Source organism: Pezoporus flaviventris, unplaced genomic scaffold (genome assembly GCF_033815535.1).
Source record: "Pezoporus flaviventris isolate CSIRO_AGI_PZ_B2104156 unplaced genomic scaffold, CSIRO_AGI_Pfla_v1 ptg000011l, whole genome shotgun sequence".
Lineage (NCBI taxonomy): Eukaryota > Metazoa > Chordata > Aves > Psittaciformes > Psittacidae > Pezoporus > Pezoporus flaviventris.
In genome coordinates, this window is record NW_026892559.1 from 1,231,870 (window position 1) to 1,251,596 (window position 19,727).

Sequence of the window (19,727 nt, forward strand, 5' to 3'; positions counted from 1 at the left end):
TGGCAGGTTAGACCTAGACTGAAGTCCTGATTGACATCTGCAGACAGCATTCTTGCTCATGCTCGTGCTCTCTCTCGTGTGCTGGTGCTCCCTCTCTCTCTCTCTTTCCCTTTTTTTCCCTTTCGGAGGGCAAAACATCTATTTGCAAAGGGCTGAGGACATGCGCTGCGCAAGGAGATAAAAGCAAAGAGCCCTCATCCCGTGTAAGAGTTCTTAGATCTGTAACTCAGGGGGCTGGCAACAGGGTTTGGCAAGGGTTGAAATCCTCCTGTCTTTCTCCCTTCTCATACATTTGAGTATGAAAAACAAAAACAGCCGGGGTTATCTCAGATGTGCAATAGTGAGGATTTAGATGTCAGCTTCACTATCACCTTCATTCTTTGTATACAAAAAGAGAAAGCGGATCACAGATTTGCACCTAAGCTACACAGAGTGATGCCTCGGTTTATCGCAGCGAGGGAAGCTCATGCCTCTCCCCTTCCAATACAGCAGTGTTAAGCCCCAAGGGCCTTACACAGGCAGTGCATGTGTTGGAGTCCCGTCCTCTCGCTCTCTGCTGCAGGAGCCAAGTTTAAGGAATCGGCTGAGAGTTCATGGCATGTGCGTGATTGTAGACCTGCATGAGTTTCAACAGCGTTCTAATGGGTCTCCCTCCCACCACCACCAGCCCCCTGTAAAGTGTTCAGCCATAAAGATGTTGCCTTTTTTCTTTGACCTGTCATTAGCATGGAAAGGACCATCACCTACATCTGTGCATTGGTGGTATTGCAGGTCCTAGTCCAGAGACTACGTAAGGTGTTGTGAGCTGTGAAAACACTCTGGTGGGCTGGTCTGTACATCCAGATTAACGTGTGGTTCAAGTACTGTGCTGATGTGCTTCTTAGAAATGCCTGCAATGAAAGGGGCAAACTCCCTTTTATTTTGTTGCTCCGACACAGGCATGCTGATCTGTATTACATGGAGATACATATTTTGACTGCTTAACAAAGAAAACCATGCCCATGACAACTTCTTGTCATGCGAGTAATCCTACTAAATGGAACGTGACCAGCACCATCCGTTTTGAGGTGTCTTCTGTGTGGTGGTTTCCAGTGTCCTGGTGTGGCCAGTTTCAGGGAACTGTGTTTTAATCTGGCGATTGCCTGCAGTCTTCACTGAACAGCATTGGGAGCTTTGGGCATTTAGCAGCTTTGAAAATTACATCATAGGCATCTTAAATGGTACTTTTCAAGTGTGCATTGGTTTTAAAGCTTAGCAGCCGGCCTTTTGGCCATATATATAGATCACATACACACTGAACTGCTTACTAGGAACGGCAGTTATTTGAATTCAAGGAAAAATTGCGCGTTTCTCTCCTGTCTTCGTCCTCCCCTTTTCTGTTTTCCGTGTGGAATGAGGATCCCAGGGGTGCATCTCCTGGTTCCTGACATGCAGTGAGACCTTGAGCTGCACCCTGAACCTACCAGCCTCTTGGTTTTGCTAGGGGTAGAAGGGGCTCGCCATGTAAAGCACTACCTGCTCTGTGGGTGTATACCCTGCTCTGTTTTTCACTGTTGCTAGCATGTGGCAGCAAGAGTTGATGAGTGCAGCCTTACTTGAGGGTAAAGGAGGCTGGGGGAAGACACCAGCAGAAGACAAACAAAACGCCTAATTCAGAGCTCACAACAGGACTGAAATTTTGGGCAAGTCTCAGGATAGGAAGAATGGGTAACACAAAGCCAGCACTGAGAGCTCATTTTAATTTCAACCATCTTGTGCGTGTGTAGTTAGCTGTCTTTGTTTAAAGAACTTGTCCTTCAGGTAGATTTTATTTGGATGGCTTGCTTATCCAAAGAACATTAATGACTTTCCTTGAGGAGTTCCAGCCAGTACCTTTGCACCCCGGTTCTCCTCTAGCCCTGTTTTCTCTTTTCCATAATCTCCCCATGCCTGGCAGCAAGCCTTTAGGGTACATGCGCAAGCGAAAGGAGCTTGAGTTGGGGAATTAATATTCCTGGAACATAACACCAGCAGCATGCACACGCTGAGGAGAATATTAGAGCTATTAGCGGTGGGAGTTTGGAGTGCATGCAATATCTAGATGGAGAATTCAGTGTGATTAATCTGCCTCTAAGCAGCAGCCTCCGGGCTCTGGGAATTCTGTGGCACGTTTGAAATCAGAACTTTTTTTAATTACCTTTCCGCATCAACAAAACAATTGCAGTTGTGTGAAAATAAGCCCATTCAGTCCCTGCCCTGTCTCTTGGTTGGGGTTTTCTTTTCCCTTTCTCTGTTCTGGATGAGATGCGCTGCCGAAGCCCTGACTGTTCATGGTCCCAGCAGCTCTGACAGCACTTTGCACAAGTGCAGAGGGACTTAGCCTGGGAGGCTTTGGCCGGCCTCCAAGTCAGGTAATTGCGTTCTGGGCCAAGTTGGAGCAAGCCCATGCTAGTCGGTGTGCATGTGTTAGATTCCTTCCTCTTCCCCAATTCTTTATTCTGCTTCCCAACAAATGCCGGTGCCTCCCTCTCTCCCGCCTTCACCTCCTCGCCTTGCTGGCATCCTGGTGCAGTGGCAGCCATGTTGCCTCCCCGCCACGGGCGGCTTGAGAGAGATTCCCCAAGAGAGGAGGAGCAGGTAAACATGGAGGTTTCATGCAATCAGCAGGGTGGGAAAAACAACAATTAGAAATGATGAAAGGACATTCAGTCAGTATAAAAAAGGTAGAAAAGTTGCGGCCAAAGAAGGAGCAAGACTTCCTGGAGTATACAAGATCAGATGGGGACCTTCCTGCTTGCAATTCGTACCTTTTCCCTCGCTTTGGCAAGCAGAGGCAGGAGAGTTTGTCCCTTCCATTGCAGCCTGGTTTATTGCTGTACTGGCACAGAGAAGCCATAAAACAACAGGGGAAATCATTCCTGGAGTTGTGACTGTGCCAGGGCTCGGGCAATGCCCCAAGGCACTGGGATCAGAGTTGGTGTGGGAAGGGAGGCTTCAGCCATGGAGGAGCTCTCATGTAGAAGAGCATCCTCCCGGGTGCCTGGGTTTTATGCTGGAAGCACATAGAGCCACTGGAGTTCAAGCTTCCTACAAGCACCTCTCACCCCTGCCTGCTGCTGGACTTGCAGTTCCCCTGCGCATGTTGTCAGCCCTCTGAGGCACCTTGGGCACTCGTGGGGTGCTCCCTCCACCAGGCAGCCACAAGCCAGGAGCGTACCTGCCAGCCGGTTCCTGGCAGGGATCTGGATCATTTCCTCCTCGCTTCTTGCACGCTCCAGGTGCAGGTTTCCCTCCTGCCGCACTGGCAGGTTGCAGGAAGGGCAGGCGGTGATGGCAGCGCTGGTTTCTCCTCCCATCCATGTCGGCATGGCGCTGGGGAATGCTTTGTAGGTCTCATTGAGGGCAGGGATGGAGGCTGGAGAGAGGAGTGGACATACTGCGAGGAGCACAGGCTCCCTCCCCTTTGGCTCTGTGGTTCAAGTAACTTTACAAACACAACATTGTCTGCAATTAGCACTATTTAATTCTTGATTTTTTTTTTTTGTTATTTCACTTGGCTGTGGCTGTGCCCTTGGCTTATCCCTCTGAATTCCTGGCCTTCAGGCAGGATTAAGCACAGTGCAAGTATTTGAGCTGCCTTGCTTCAAAAAGAGGGGAAAACAAAAAATACCCGTTTCAAAGAAAAAGAACAGATTTCTCTTCTTTGGGGGGTGGGGGATAATTTTTCAACATGTTTGAGGCTGTGTTAAATTTTAAGTAATTCGTGTTAAAAAAAAACAACCTTAAGCTGAATAACCAAAACCCCCCAAAACCTTCCCAGGCCACGGTAAGCCAAGAGTTACTTAATACTCCTTTTTTGTTCTCTTGGGCTTTATTTCAGAAATGACTACAGAAGTCTGTATCAGATTTTGCTCCCAGAGCAACATCCAAGCATTGTATTGGGAGTACCTCAAAGGCTCCTGGCCTTTCGCTCACCTACCCCAGGCTCCCTGCCCCTCCCCAGGGCTAAAAATACACCAGGGAACTGAAAACCTCCCTCTTTAACCCTATTGCCTTGCTTAGGCCTCACATACAACTCTGTTACCTTAACTCTGACCTTTACCACCTCTTTTACTACAATTATAGTTTAAAAGTGGTTTCTGATCCTCAGGTGGGAAAACAAAAACCCCAAGTGCACACTGGTTAGTGTTACCTCAGCTGGCCCACGGCTCCCAGACCTCTGCCATGTGTCTTTGGTTGCAACGGGTGGCCCTGCTTGCCCGGTGGCTCTCTGCATTTGCCTTCCCAGCCCATCCCAGGCGCGACCCTCAGCATCCGCCTGTTTCCGTCCCTTCCTCTCAATTAATTTCCCCCAGAGCCTTTCCCGTGCCAGCACCTCTCAGTTTTCACCCCAGCACATTGTCCTGCTCCAGCCCCAGCAGGTCCAGCACGGCCATGGAGGGTGGCTCTGTCCCAAAAGGGCGGTGGGAGCCTGTTCTGCACTAGGGGCTGGCACCTGGGCTGGCGCTTGCTGTCTGTCCTGCTCAGACCACTTTGAAAAGATACTACCATCGTGGTCACAAACTTTATTTGGGGAAAAAAAAACCAAACAAATCGCAAGAAAAGAGAGTATGTTTTACACCAAATTAAAAAAAAAAAGAAAAAAAGCCGTTTTCTTGGCCAGCCATTTCCCGAGTTCCCTTTGTTACTACTGCAGATATGTGTTTGAATAAGAGCCTTTTCCCCTCCCCTCTCCTATTCCTCCCTGTTCTACCCTGCAGTGAAGTCACAATCCGGCGTTTGTGGGCTCTGTGTGATGTCAGAGACTCAGTCTTGTGACTTCACCGGCGGGCTCGGGAAGAAGGTGCAGACGGGGCTGAGAGGAGAGGGGGGGAAAAAAAAAAGCCCCCTCCTCTTCCCTCCCTCCCCCCCTCCACCCTCTCGGTTTATAAAACCAGTAGCTGAGATAAATCGGAAGGGGGTGGGGAGAAGCAGCAGGGAAAGCTGAGAAAGATGCCAGAAAGGTACAGTAACATGGGCTTTATCTCCCTCTTCCTCTCCCTCAAAGTTGAGAGTGGAAAATTGCCCTGCAGAGGCCAGCTCTGGCCGACCACGCGCGCAGCGGTGGCGGTGGCGGCGGCCGTGTGTCTGCGGCGCCCTGTGCGTGTCACCCGCCCCAGTGACGCAGCCGTGCCCACCCCGGGTGCGCGGGGAACCGGGTGGGTGCCTGCCTGGGTGGCTGGGGGCCCGGCCGGGTGGGCAGCGGGGGACGCGTGGTGGCCGGGGTCCGGCGTGGCCGGGCACGGGGGGCCGCTCGCCTTGTCCCTGTTGAAAGGCCCCAGCTGTTTGTTGGCTGCTCGCTGCAGTCTGGCTCCTGCTTGCTCCGAGACCGACATAAATGGGTTATGGGGTTTATGCCTGTGTGTGTGTGTGGGCTTCTTACCCCCCGCCCCCCATGCTTTCCCCTGTATCTCTCGTTGACGATGGTTTTCGCTGTTATTTTGTTTTGGTTCTGGATGCGGTTTTATTTTTCTCTGGCTCTGCAGGTTGAAAGTAGCAGGGGGGTGGATGGGGTGGGGGCCTGCCATTTCCCCGGCATGCGTGGGGACAGCAGGAGGGAGAAGGGCAGGGCCTCAGGGTCACGTTCTCAAGGGCTGTGAGATAAGATTTATTCAATATCTCAGTCTTCTGGGGAGGGATTTTGGTGGTGGTTGTTTTTTTAACTGACAATAGCAGTGTGGGTGCACCAGCAAAGAGCAACCTCAACATAAAAAAAAAGGAAGAAAAAGGAAAAAAAAAAGGGGGGGGGGGAGGAGAAAAAGGGGGGCTAGCTTGCCCCTCCCTTCTTCTTCAGCATTTTTTTTTCCCTGTGCCCAATTTACTGTTCACTTGAGATTTTGGACAAAGACCGGGGCAGTGGGTGGGCTGCTTTGAGTTTTGTGATATAATATGACTGGAGCAAGAGAGTAAAGCACAGACAATTAAGGATCGTGGCGAGGGCTTTGCTCATTCAGTCTACTGAGGAAGCCGTCATTTTGTGTTAGTGTGTGTGTCTGGAGGAGGAAGGATAGTGGAGAGTGACAGTGGAAGGATGCCTAACGTTGTGGTGTATTTGTACTTGCTAAATGCCCGCTCCAGGAAAGGGGGGCTTCAAAAGAAAGGGATGAGGGAAGGGGTATCCTTGAGGATTTGCCCCTGCGATGAAGCCACTTCGGACCACACTCTCGCTGCTGGGAACGTGATGTTTTGCTGCCTCCTCGAAAGGGGAGGGCTGAGGAAGGAAAAGCGCATGCAGGTGTCAGGCAGGCTACTCGCTGCCACTGCTCTCTCTGCCTACACACCTCACCCCGGTGACCGGTGGCTCCTCGGCCGCTCCGGTTGGGGAAGCTCCGGGGCAAAGCGCCGCATCCAGAGCGGCTGCAGCGCCACGCTCTTCTGCTCCCGGTCACTTGGGTCCCGCCGCTGCACTTCACCCCCCACCACCCAGAGCGCATCCTGCTTTTGTAGTTATTTATTTCTTTATTTCAACTACTGGACCCTGGCTGTCCTCTGCCAGTGCGTTTCAAGGCTGATGAATAGCACCCCCTGCAGTTATAGAGCTGATCTTTTGTAGCACAGATGTATAATTAATTGTGCAGCACTTTTGCAGTCTGAACAGGCAAGTGGATTCTTGGAAGACACCCATGTACCGCCGCCTGCTTCTCAGACCCCCACCTTCATGGCCCTCAGGGAAGGGACTTGCTGGCTACAGCCTTACAGCCTCTGTCCTACCGTGCTGTCTGTAGTGATCTGAAACAGGATTCAGATCCAGGTCTTCGATGTAAAAGCCAAAAACACCACAAAAAAAAAACAACCCCAAACCCAACGCACTGCTGCACAGCAGGACTCCTCTCCTCTGCCCCCTCTCCGACCTTAAAGGATTTTCGGGGTTATTTACATCTCTGCTCCATCACAGAGGTGATGTTTAGGGATTCTCCCCACCCCCTTCCTTTCTTTTCTCAGAGAGGGAAGTAAGGATTTGTTAGTTTGTAAAGCACTTTGAAGATAAAAAAAATCATTGTCTGCATTGAGTGCTGTCTGTTGGCTCGTCTGAGTCACCACCCGGGCTTGGCTGGGAATTGAAGCCTGGAATCACCCTGCAGGCCCTCTTGAGAATTAAGTCAAACGACCCATTGAGGGGGTCCTCCCCAGGGAAGACAGAAGTGATGTGACCAAACGCTGCCTGTGAGCCGGGGAGGTGGAGGGCAATGAGCAAAATGTGCACCCTGCGAAACTGAGGGCAGAGGACACTGGGGATGTGATTTAGCTAAAATGAGATACGGCAGAGATTTTAAGCCTCATCATCTTGTCTGGGTATGGCAGGATTGTCCCCTGTGGGGTTTTCCTCAGTTCTTTATCTACACCTGCTTTCAAATGACTCCTGAAAGGCAGAAAAAAGCGGAGTAAACTCTTTCCTTTGATTTCTCTTCAGCTGGGGACATCCATCGCCCAGGACTGTAACCATAGGTGTTTGGGGAGGGGGAGGCATGCATCACTTCAGCCCCATGCTAGGATATGAAAGGATTAAATCTCTTTCCTAAGTAAAGTGGAAGGTCCCCAGGTGTCTTCTCACAGGCTCAGAGATTGCAGTGGGAGAAGGAGGCAGGATCCAGCTGGGTAAGAGACCTCATCAAGAGGATAAAAGCATTTAGGGTAAAGGACAGTCTTGTCTCCCTGAGCAGGGGAAGTAATCAGTGAGGATGTGCAAGGGTCTCTCAAAAAGCCCTAAGCAGGCAATGCTTATATCAGAGGAGAATTTACATGCAGTGGTGAAGGGGGATGAGCAGAAAGCGTTAATTGGTTTTACACACACGCACACACCGGCTTTCTGTTAAGATATTCCCTTTCTTGTTACCACCACTTCTTTTTTCTTCTTTCTTTCTATTTTTTTTTTGTTTGTTTTAATTCTTAAAGAAAAAAAAACACCCTTCAATCTCAACGAAGAAGACTGTTAAGGAAACCCCCTACTTATCACTTAAGGCTGGCTGCTGAGTTACTGTTTCTGGAGATGAGATAATGCTGGCTGATTATGAATAGGGTGACTACCCTTTTCCATCAATATTAGGAGTAAGCCAACACCTCGATCTTCAGCTTGTGGAATGAATCACGCTGTGAGTTTAAAGCATTCCCGGTTTTGGAGAAGAGGAGTCATCCTTTCTCTCATGCCATGCTCCCTGCTGTGGAAAGGCTTGGCCCTAATGGGGGGGACACCCCTCAGCTCTAGGCAGGTACCTCAGGGAATGCGAAATTTCACCCCTGACGAAATGCTTTCTCATCACCAGTGTAAGCAATGTCTCTCCATTATACCTGGGTTCAGGCAGGGTTATTAGGGAACTACCTTGAGAACTGCAGCCACCCTGAATGCTGTTGCTCCTCATTTGTGTTGGGATAGCTTGTGTTCTTATCTGTGGGTTTGAAACTTGCTAAAGACAGTGGGGGGTCATTAAATTGGTAGGTCGACATGAACTGTGAGTGCTGAGGAGGCTTCTCTTCTTGCTTCAGTGCTTACTGGTCATGTCCCAAGAAGAAGTGCTTATCTTATTTTCAGAGCCCTGATGGAACCCACAACTCTGAGCACATTTACAGGAAGGTTAGATGGAGGCCTTGAGTCCTCATTACCTCTTGGGACAAATGTGGATGCCCACAGGATTCCCAGCTGCAGAAGACAGTCTCTTCAAGAGAGATGATGAAAGCCCTGGTACATAAGCAGAGGTTTTGTTAGTTTGAACCTGAACTTCAGTAGGCAACTGGAAGAGTTCTTTGAATCCTGAAATAGAAAGAAGTGACTTGAGATTTTACTGTGTGCCTTGGACTCTATAAAGATGGGTCTGTCCAGTCTTTACAAAATGAAATTCTGGTTTTCTTAATCCAGGATGGTTACCTGTTACCTGATGGCTTTTAAGGCATTGCCATCACTTGGGTTAGGTGACATGCAGGGAATATACTTCCTTCTTCCAACCCCAGAGGTGTCGGTGGTGCTCATAAATAGTTGAATCTGTTGTGTTTGAAGTCATAAGTTCTGTATGTTCTCATGTGCTCTAAACTGACTTGGATTTGAGCATGACTTTAATGCTGGGCACTAAAATAAGACATTAATGTTTTTTGAAATGTAGAATTAGAGGGTTTGAGCATTGAATATACTTTTATGAGTCTCGAGATACAAAGTAATTAAAGTGGTTGTGTTTGAAGTAGGGTTTTTTTTCCTAATGTTCTGTTAGCAGTAGGAGATACAGAAGTAAATAGTGGTAGAACTTTAAAACTATTTTTAATAAACCGATCTCTCTGATGAATCGGGACCAGAGAACATCACTGTATGTGACAGAAAAAGCCAAAGTCAGTGACTAGAAGTTAATGAGATTTCATGCAATGTATACCTTCTGTGACCCTTGCATTACTACCCAATATAAATATAGCCTTCTTACCAGATGAATGTGTAAGACCTTGGTTTTGGTCCAGTCTGATGCCCTCTTGCTGCTGCAGGCCCTTCTTATGTGCTGTTTCATGTGCATGAATTCTGGAGTGTGGTAGCAGAAGGGTGACTGGAATGCTTTTTCTTCAGGGACCTTTTTTTCCCTCTGTTGGAACAGCTGAGATTCAAAACTGCTACTGCATGCATCAGGGAGGAAGCCAACAGGGAGCAAAGTCAGAATCAAAATCTTAGTTGCCTCTAGAATTTGGGACTATATGTCATGGGGATTTAAGCTTGTTAAGCCTGGAAATTCCCACTTCCCTGTAGGCAGGAAAAAAAAACAACCCAGCAAATGAAACCTCTGTAAAAGGCCAGCAGAAGTAAAAGAAAAAAAAAATCCCTTTCTGTAAAACATGATCAGGCAAAGCAAAGTTAGTTTTATTTAAGACCACTTTAAAAGGTGAATTCTTCTAATACTTGAGTTTCTCCTTTTGTTTAGATACATTTAGCAATTCAGATAATGAAGATCTATTGATGGTGTTTCCTGCCTTGTTGGAGACAGTCTTGCTAAGAATCATATTTGTGTGGCTTTCTATTTTAATTTCCACTTTTATTACTTTGGACATCTGCATGGAAATGTGATCCACTTTTCCTAAAAAGTCAAGCTTGTTTCTTGCTTTTTTTACTGAACTCAGATTCTTTTGTCTGCAGCATCACAATAGCTATCACAGCAACAAATTCTGATCCTGCCAGAAGTGTTTTTTTGGCAGGAGGTAAAAGGAAAAAGCAGAAGAAGCTGAGCAGGTCTTAAGGTACATAGATCTTATTTTTATGAATCAGGTCCCTGTAACAGGACGATGAGAGGACGGAAGTGTTGCAGTATTGGAAAATAGAGCAGAAAGATTCATGCTACCTACCTTCAGCTGCTTTGTCGTTTTCCTTTCTTTGAGAAGCTCCAGTCTTTCAATCCAGTTGTTGCTCTGTTGCAGGAATTGGGCTGTAGGAACTAATGCTATGGCTTATGGAAATGCTTCTTGTGTCTGGAGGAGAGACGCTTCTGAGTGATGCAACCGAAGATGCAGAAGTCAGTATGTTGAGAATCCGTGCTTGTCCAAAACACTTCCCAGCAAGCACACAGATCCTTTGGCTGTCTTGAGGGGAAAAGTTCAGTGTCGGTGCATTAATGCAAGGATAGCCCTCCCTGTCTTTGCTGCAGTTCCTTGGGAGACATCTGATACTGCTTCTCCCTTGTGGAGGGTCACATGTAACACTTTTTATCTGAAGTAGGCTTACAAGAAATAGGAGGAAGGCATGGGAAATCCAGGGGCTAGATAGGGAGAGAGGTAGGAAATGTTAATGAATGCAGCCACACTGATGTCTTTCTTGGAGAAAAAGACGCAGACCAGCTGCCCTTGCTTTACACTTGCTCAAAGATGTAGCTGCCCCACCGTGAATTTAAGTTCCAGTCCCTGGTTGTGTGACCTGTAGGTGCCCGATCTTGCTGTCATCTTTTGTATTATCCATTTTCAAGCCAGTCTCTAATGCCCATTCCCATAGCATCTAAGTGCCTCAAGATGAAAGCTGTAAAAGTGGAGTGGTGAGAATGACATGGAATTGTGTACCAAGGGAAAGCATTAGGATAAGGGTAATACTTTGAGGGGATGTGTGCCATGCCTGTGCCCGACTCTGCGGAGACTTCAGCGTCCTGGTGCTACTAGTTCAGTGCTTTTCACCAGCAAGGAAACCTTTTGTAAAGGAGAAGAAATCTCTCAGAGGACCCCACCAGCTGCATTCAGAAATCATATTTCCTCTAACAAACACTGGGGCTCTCAGAGTCTTTCCAGCATATGTTACCTGCAAATTTGTTATCGATTTCCCCCCCCCCCCCTCACCCCCGCTATATCACTTTCTGTCCTTCCTGCTTCCAGGCAGAGGGAGCTCAGAGGGTGTGTGAAGATAAGAGGTGTTTGGGGTCAGGAATGGTATCATCCTTCTGTCCTTCCCCCCCCCCCCCCCCCCCATACTACTAACATATGCTTCTGGAGAGCCGCATGAACTGAGTAATTACTGAATTACAGCTAGATCAGAAGTGATGACCTCAAAGACAGAAGGCTACACTCCATCTCCATTTGTTAGTCCTCTAGGGTCAAAAGGACCCTTTTTTCTCTGGGGTCTGGGGGGGGGGGGGGCAAGGGACATGCAATGTAAGCCTTACTTTCAGGCATAAGGGCAAACAAATGTTTGCTTTTGCCATTGCAGGAGTTCATGTCAGCGTTGCTTACATGTGTGCTAGGGCAGCAGCAGTGGTAGGAGCAATGGCACTAACCTTAAGGGCTACTCAGGGGTCTTTATGTTTCCCGGAATCTTCCATCCAGACTAGAGGAGGGTGCCAAGTCTTGAGGCCGTTTTCCTGCCTGCCTGTCTGTGCTTTGTGCCTCTATACTCAGAAGCACTTTGATTAGGAGGTGGGGAGAAGGTGCCTGGGCAGAACGGGCAGGATTTGATTTGGAAGGTTCTTGTGGTGGTGGTGCCATAGGGGCTCAGTATAGTTATGGCTGAGCCAATTTTCTTGCACTAAATTCAGAGACTTCAGTCTTTCTTATGACTGTGGTATAGCACATCTGCTCAATTTATAGCACTCTTCGAAGATGGAATGTATTTGCTGCATGAAATTTACATGCAAACCTGTTTAGTTTGTTGCATTGATTTTAAAATTGAGCCTTTAAGACTTCATTTTGGTGGGGAACTACTTTTGGCCTTAAATCCCAGTATTTTTTTCTTTTCAGAATTGCTTACATATTGCTTCTAAGATAAGAGCATATAGATATTAATGATGACTTTACCCTGAACTAGAGCTGCTTGCCATGGATGTTGGATTCCTGCCCTGCTCGTGTGTTTGCAGGATTACAGCCCTAGTAGCATGATATATTTTATTAAATATATATTTTATATATAACCATATTTTTCGTGTAACTGATGGTGGCCAAGGGTTGTCATTGAATGGCCAAGTCAGAAGGGTGAATTTCTTTCTTCTGGGAAGAGAATGAAATGTTCAGTGGCAAATAAAAACCTCGGTGATGTGAACAAGGTGTACTAATGACAGTGGTTTTTCATCCGAGTCTGCAGACAGCCAAAAATTAGTTTCTGAGAGAATTAAATTCTCCATTAAGCTCAGTGGGGTTGTACATGAAAGCCTGATACCTCACTTCAAAAGCTGCAAAGGCTGTAGCATCTCTGCTCGTGTGCTATTTAACTAATATTGTTGTGGTAACTTTGTTTTCATTCTGTGCTTTTAATGACCCTGTCTATTACCAGTGATGTCTACTGTAGTGCAAGAGCTGCCAATAGCTTGGCATTTGCCTATATATATGGTACAGGTTCTTCTTAAACTGAATTTCGTCCTTTAAAATCAGCTGTGTAGTTCTGAGCTTTTAAAAAGCAGCTCCTTTTGTACTTTCCTTAACACGTAAAAATGGGAAATGGTGCTGTGCAGCAGACTGGAGGTGCAGGTATTTAAGTATGCAGATTCACTTTTTTGATCCTTTGAGAAATGCTTGTGTTAGCTGTGCTTGTAGTTTTACAGGACCTTTTTGAGCATATTACAAAACTGTGTTTACTTATGCTGCAACTTCGTTTTGGACATTAGGTAAAAAATACCTGGATATACGAAGTTTATCTTTATAAGCTATGTTCTCATGTATTTGTATATACAGAGGGGTTTTACCTTAAGGTAAGCTTAAATTTAACGTAAGGTAGGTGCTCTAAGCATTCTTACCATATAAATCTACGTGAAAGATTGACCTCAATTGACGTTTCACTTCAAAATCAGAAAACACATAACGGAAAACCAAATTATAAAAACCTTATCGAGTTCCCCCACCCCATTACAGCTTTTATCAGAGTCCTGGATACCCAGAGGGAATGTTGCTCTAACCAAGCTCTTAGCATGCCGTGGCAGTCAACAAGATTAAGGCTGACTGCCACTAAAGCAACCTCACACTTTGTGACGGTGAATGTGCTGCGGAAGCTTCTTCAGGCGAAGGAAGCAGCGACCTCCACCTCTTGTAAGGGAAGCACTGTGCCTCAAGCACATGCTGTAAGGCAGCGCCTGCCTGCTGTAGCTGTAATTCCCAGGTAGCTGATGTACAGCACATCACTGTAATCTCATCTGAAGGAGATGACAGCAGAAGGCTTTCCTTCAAAGGAAGCCATTGCCTGTGAGTCCAAAAGGGAACAGAAGAGCTGGTGAGTCCTTTCTGGGCACTCCTGCTACACCAGTGCCTGACCGGCAGCTGGGGAGTCCCCAACACCCGCACATTGTTAACTTGGAAGACACATGGTAGGAGCACATGTAATTGTTGTCTGCTCCAGTTGTTCTCCCCAGACTCTTGCCATCATCGCAGTCTTACCTAGATGGAATTGCAGTCAGTGAATTGTTTCTGACAGACAATGTGTGGTACAAGATGTGGTGGTTTGTATTTATGTTTCATAAAGAGCAAGTCAGCTGTGGAGGAGCCATCAGCGAAGTTGTCACCTGACTGTGCCTACAACACTGTCCTTCTAAGCAGTCCATTGCTTTTGGGGGTAAGCTATGAGCAGGGCCCTTCTCTCAGGATAAAGCTTGCTGAGGATCTGGGGAATAAAGCTTGGGCAACAGGGTGGTTATGGAAACTGTGATACCTGCTCAGGAAAGTTCCTGGCAGAGCAAGATCTAAATGATGCTGGAGTTTTCCCTGCCCAGCAGCACTTGGAGCTTCTCAGGCTGCAGCTTCCTGCGTTTTCACGTCAAATGCTGAGTGGCAGATGGAGGAAACTAGTGTCACGCAGAGCTTCCTTTGACGGCACGCAGGGTCAGCTGGTGGAGGAGCATCCTTGCTGCCTTCCACCAGCCTCCTTGGCCCTTCACTCTCACAAATTCATAACTAACACCTAGTGAATACTCTTCCATGAGCCGAGCCGTTTCTCCAGCACAGAAGTGCCGTTAGTCTTAGTTAACCCCCTCATTCGCCGCTGACGGGGGGTTCGGGAGTGCTGTTTGTAACTGCCCCAGCGGGGCTGGACTTGCGGAGCGCTGCTGGGCCTGTCCCACGGGGTACAGCCGGGCGGCGGGGAGGAGAGCCCCGCGCCGCCCGCCGCCTCCATGTTGTTTCCGAAGCTCTCCGCTGAGGTGCCTCTGGTTCGGGGCCTGCCTGGCCCCGGCGCGCGGCCTGACCGCCGGCTCGGGGTGTGCTCCAGGACTCTGGGTCGGTGAGCTGCCTTACTCCCACCTGGGCGGCCAAACGGAATAAGTCCGGATCTTAAAATGACCTGGGGGGGGGGGGGGCCTGGAACGGCGGGTATTGATTTATGAGCCGATTGGATTGGAAACTGCTACGGGCCCTTCCCGACAGGGCCGAAGGCGGCCTGGCAGCTGCTCTGGCTCCGCCACGCCTGGGCCGCCGGGCTCGGCTGTGCGTGGGGGAAGTCTCAACGGGCGGCACGCGCGGAGGCCGCGCCCCGCCCGCTCCCGGCGCACCGGGGCGCGGCCCCTTTAAGCGAGCGCGCGGTGGGAGGGGAGGCGGCGGCCGCGCGCTCGCACGCAGACACACGCGAGGACGCGCACACGCCGCGCCCCCCCCTCTCCCGGCCGGGACCCGCCGCCTCGCGCCGTTCCCGCTGGCGCGCGATGCTCCCAGTCGCCCGCCGCCATTGGCTGTCGGGGGTCAGCTGACCCCGTGTTATTTCCTGTGTGTGTGTGCGCGAGGGGAGAATGGAGCGAGGCGCCCCTGGGCCCCCTTTGCGTCCCCGCCCCGGGACCCGCTCCCACTCCTGGTCCCGGTCCCGGTCCGCCGCCGCGCCCCGCCGCCCGCGCTGCTGAGCCGCCCCCGCCCCGCCCGCGCCTCCCGCCGCCGCGGGGGTGGGGGGGCGCCGGGGAAGGCGGCGGCGGGGGTAGGGTGGGGAGGGAGGGTCGCAGGTAAGGGGGGTCCGGGAGTGTGGCGGTGTGGGGAGGCCTGCGGGGGAGGGGGGCCCGGTGGTGCCCAGCAGTCCCACGCCGGGGAGGCCGAGGCAGTCTGGGTGATGCGGGAGGAGACTGGGGTCTCATCCGTGAGGTGGAGGGCGAGTGCTGGGTAGGAGGAGGACTTGAGAGAGGGTCTCAGGAAGTTCTGCGCTCAGCACGGTTAACCCGCACGGTTAATCCCGTTTTTCCCTTGAAGGAAAAAAAAAACGTGTTTATGTGTGTTTAAAGAGGCCCTTGTGCTCCCTGGTGAGGTGCCCACCTGTTTTTCTATCCTCAAAATAGTCTTTTGCAAGAAATGCGAAGTTCTGTTGGGGCTGTTGGAGATGGTGCTACCGTTGAAGGCATAAATGATCAAAAATGTCGGAGAAGATGGGAGCGCTCTGTACACAAACTGCAGTAGGGGCACAGGCTGTGTTGTGAGTGCTTGGGGTGTGTAGTGCTCTTTTCGTTCTGGGTGGCTAACCTAGCACTGTTCACTTGCAGAGAGGATCAGAATGTGGCGTTTGGTCTGCTGTGAGGATCAGGGTGCCTTTCGTTAGTGCTGTTTGCTTGGCTGGAAGTTGTCTTTAGGACTGCAATTGGAAGTTGTTACCTTGAAGGAAGGAATAAGAGAAAGTTATGTAACCGAAGCGTTTTCGCCTGTGTATCAGAGCTGTCTAATCATACTGTCACTCTGTTATTAAGTTGAAAACAGGAGCACATTTGCATGTGAATCAACAAGTGATTGTCTCCGTTCGTAAATTTGGCACCATCAGAATCCTTTATTTTTTGTGTATGTTTTCTCAGCCGTGACATTCCTCCTTCACTAAAAGGGCGGGCAATTTGCTTAAACTGCAGCATTGTACCATACCAGGTACCTGTGGGGGGATTGAGGCTCAGTGGCAGAGGTTTCTGTGTTTAGGTTAGCATTTTGAAAGCTGTTCATGTCTGTGTGACTTGTTGCCATCTGTTGATTCATCCATGGGCAATTCTTCGGAGTGTTTAATTTTTAGCATGCCTCCTGAGCAATGAATGTGCATGTAGCACTTGGCTCACCTTTACCTACTCATTGTAGAACGATACAGTGACGCGATGGTGGAGATGCAGCAGCTCCAGGGTTAGGTCTGTAGCATATTGGCTGAACTCAATTGGAAAAGAGCTGGATTTTTTTCCACCGATTTTCTAGACTGCTCTTTGGTTTGATAACTTTGGTTTCTGAGATTTATAGATGGGTATTGCACAGCAGAACTAAGTCCATTTGGCTAAGTGTATGTGATAAAAAACTAGTATTGTTACTTGTGAGGTTTTGTTTGCTTGTTTCCTTAGATCTACTCCTTTAAATAAGGTTCTGTATTAGTTCACTTTGAGTTGTTTGAAGCTGCATTTCATCTGTTGTCTTTGCGTTGGGCTTAGTTGGCATATAAAAACACAGCTACATTTTCACACTGCAGGAATAATTTCTGGGTGAAACAGGCTGAGAAAGTTGGCTGTTCAGCCTGGAGAAGAGAAGCTGCATGGAGACCTCATAGCAGCCTTCCAGTATCTGAAGGGGGCCTTCGAGGATGCTGAAGAGGGGTGCTTCATCTGAGACTGTAGCCATAGGACAAGGGATAATGAGTTTAAACTTACACAGGGGAAGTTCAGGTTGGGTATAAGGAAGAAGTTCTTTACTGTGAGGGTGGTGAGGTGGTAAATGTTCTATCCCTGGCAGTGTTCAAGGCCGGGTTGGAGAGAGCCTTGTGTGACATGGTCTAGTGTGAGGTGTCCCTGTCCATGGCAGGGGATTGGAACTAGTATGGTCAGCCCAAACCATTCTGTGATTCTGTGGTTTATTGGTTTAGTCATCTATGTCTTAAACTTTATTAGTGTTATGAGGATAGGAGAATAGTATTCCCTTGTTTCTGTAAATTGCTGGTACATGAAATGCATATTTTTGTATTTTCTGGTTAAATGAACAAGCAAGCTACTATATCTTCTGAGTGCGAGCACACCGCCACCTTTTATGTCAAAAGTGCAACTTGCTGCTGTACATTTTTACTGCTTCTAGTTTTGGGAATGACCTCAGACCCAAATTGGGCTTTGATCTCTAAATCAGATATCAGAGGCTTTGCGATTGATGAAACCTGCATTTTTCTAAAATGTATACTTTAATATGCCTTTGCAGCCTGGGGTAGGCTAAGCATGGTTCCCAATCTGACAGCACTAGGAGCAGCTTGGTTGTGAGTGTCTTCAACAGGGAGCTGGGGTTTCCTTTTCTTAGTTACTGATGCTTCATAAAGAAGGCTTGAGAGGACTTGTTTAATAACTGAGAAAATCTGTCTCTATAGTGCATAAAAAAGATCTGAAGGTTATTCAGATGAAACAGAAAACTTGTCTCCTTGCAACTAATACACAAGCCTCTTATTCTTGTCAGAAGTTGTTTCCTTAACCTTCAGCTGAAGAACTGTGGAGTTATTAACCTCTTTACTGCATTTTAAAGGACATTCACATTAAATGTAAAGACTTAAAGCAGCGTAAGTAAAAAAGTTCTTAATGTGGTTCTTGCTATGATTGATATGAGTATGAAGTCTGTAGGAAAAAGAGTGCAATATGTAGGTTTGGGATTTCCTCTTCCCCCCCGTTGTGGAAATGTGTGCAAAGTCATCCTTTTGGGTTCTTGGTACAATGTTAAAAAGAATATCATTGTATACCCCTTTTCTCCCTTCGTTTTTTTAGGTCATGTTTAACTAAACCACCCGTGAAGCACAGCAAAATGGCAGTACTGCTGCTCTTGGAAGGGTCCCTTCACAGGAATTGTACTGCACAATTCCTGTTGCTATTCTACTAGCTTGGCAGGTTGCTATCTGGAATGAGGGTATAATATGTAATAAACTTGAATAATTTCATGCTGCTTGCTTGGCTTCCCTGTAATTTGAGATAGGGATATTTTTAAGAGTTTATAGCTTATGCATATCTTGCCTTTTGATTTAGGGTATGCCAAATCTCAGTTTGGGTGGGGTGGCTTTTTAATTAAAACATGTATTTATTTTTTCATACCCTGTTCAGTTATTTTTTATACTTAGGAATGGTATTAGACTAATATTTTTGGAACCTGCGTTCTGACAACATTCAAAGATCTCGAGGTGGTTTTGGCAGCACTGCCTTCTCAGGCTTCAGTATGTACCTTAACTGCCTGGGTGAGAATTCATGTTACCCAATCCTGCAGTTGGCCTCTGAGACAGGAAAGATTATGTAGAAGCTTCTGAAGAGCCAAGTAGCATGCTGATTTGTTGGTAGACACTGGACTGAGACCAACCAACTCTTCCCATTCCAGTAACTAAACTGCTGTCCAATAGCAAAAGGGTTTTTTTGTTTTTTTTCCGGACTATTTCGGGCAATAACTCTCTCTCAAAAAAAAATAAAATTCTGATCTTGCTCTTGGACTTGTAAAATAAAAAATGGTCTTAAGTATTTTTAACTAATTCTAATAATAATAACGATATATTATGTAGATTATTGTTTTTCTTTGTAGAAAGCTGTTTAGTACTACTGATAGAGGGCCCACACAATGTCAGCAGAGGTTTGTACTCTTTAAAATCATGCAGCAGAGGCTGTTGTATTCTGGTAATGGGATCCTAATGTGAGATTCTGTTTCTGTCAAGCTTATGTAAGGGTCCCCTTCCTTAGAGTCCTTGACTAGACTTCAGTCTTGACTGACTGGAGGAGATGAAGGTTCTGTCTTCTGGCCATGTACTGCTGGTGCATCTGTGTCACGCTCATGGCCAGCTATACTACTCCTTGATTTCTTCAGCTGAGCCTTCCCGCTCCTGCATACATCTAAGTTACGTATTGGTTTGGGACACTTGGAAAAGCATATGATTTCCTTCACTGTGTGTGTATGTGGGTTTCATTTAATGGGGAGGGGGGAGAAAGGAAGCCAGACCAAAAGACTCAAAAGTTGAAGCTGGTGCGTAACCAAATGTGCATTTTCTTAAGCCCTGTGGAGGATCAGATCGGTCCAGGATGTTCTGGAGTCTGTGATATGCTGCCTGTTTCTTTAAAGACAGAAAATACGAAAACTAAATTTTACTCACTCTTGGACTTGTGCTGCATTTGTGAACAAGAACACAAATATTCAAATGACCTGGATACAACAAAGCATTCATGTTGCAGTAAAACTCCTGTTTTTTCCTGCCTCTTGTCTAGTGATTCCTCAAGAACAGAGTTAAGAAATCATAGAAGAAAGCGCAAGCATCCTCTTGGCTCGATCTGGTGACGGTGAACATGCCTGTATTTTTCCCAGTGCTTTTTGTGTTTCTTTTTGCTGGTGGTTGTAACTGGTGATAGTATTGGAAGAATGAAGAA

The 19,727-nt window shown here is 47.7% G+C and overlaps 1 protein-coding gene across 11 annotated transcripts in view; it reads left to right on the forward strand.

Moving 5' to 3' along the window:
* The window catches only part of TCF20 (transcription factor 20), a 128,628-nt gene that overhangs the window by 49,706 nt on the left and 59,195 nt on the right, over window positions 1-19,727 (forward strand). Inside the window, exon 1 of one of the 11 annotated variants that reach the window (XM_061450679.1) lies at window positions 4,893-4,982. The exons of 9 other annotated variants lie outside the window; for them this stretch is intronic. The gene's annotated coding sequence lies outside the window, so the exon portion shown is untranslated. Of the gene's footprint in view, window positions 1-4,892; window positions 4,983-15,268; window positions 15,360-19,727 lie in introns of those variants that run through there. One more of the 11 variants, XM_061450680.1, reaches the window with a different exon arrangement.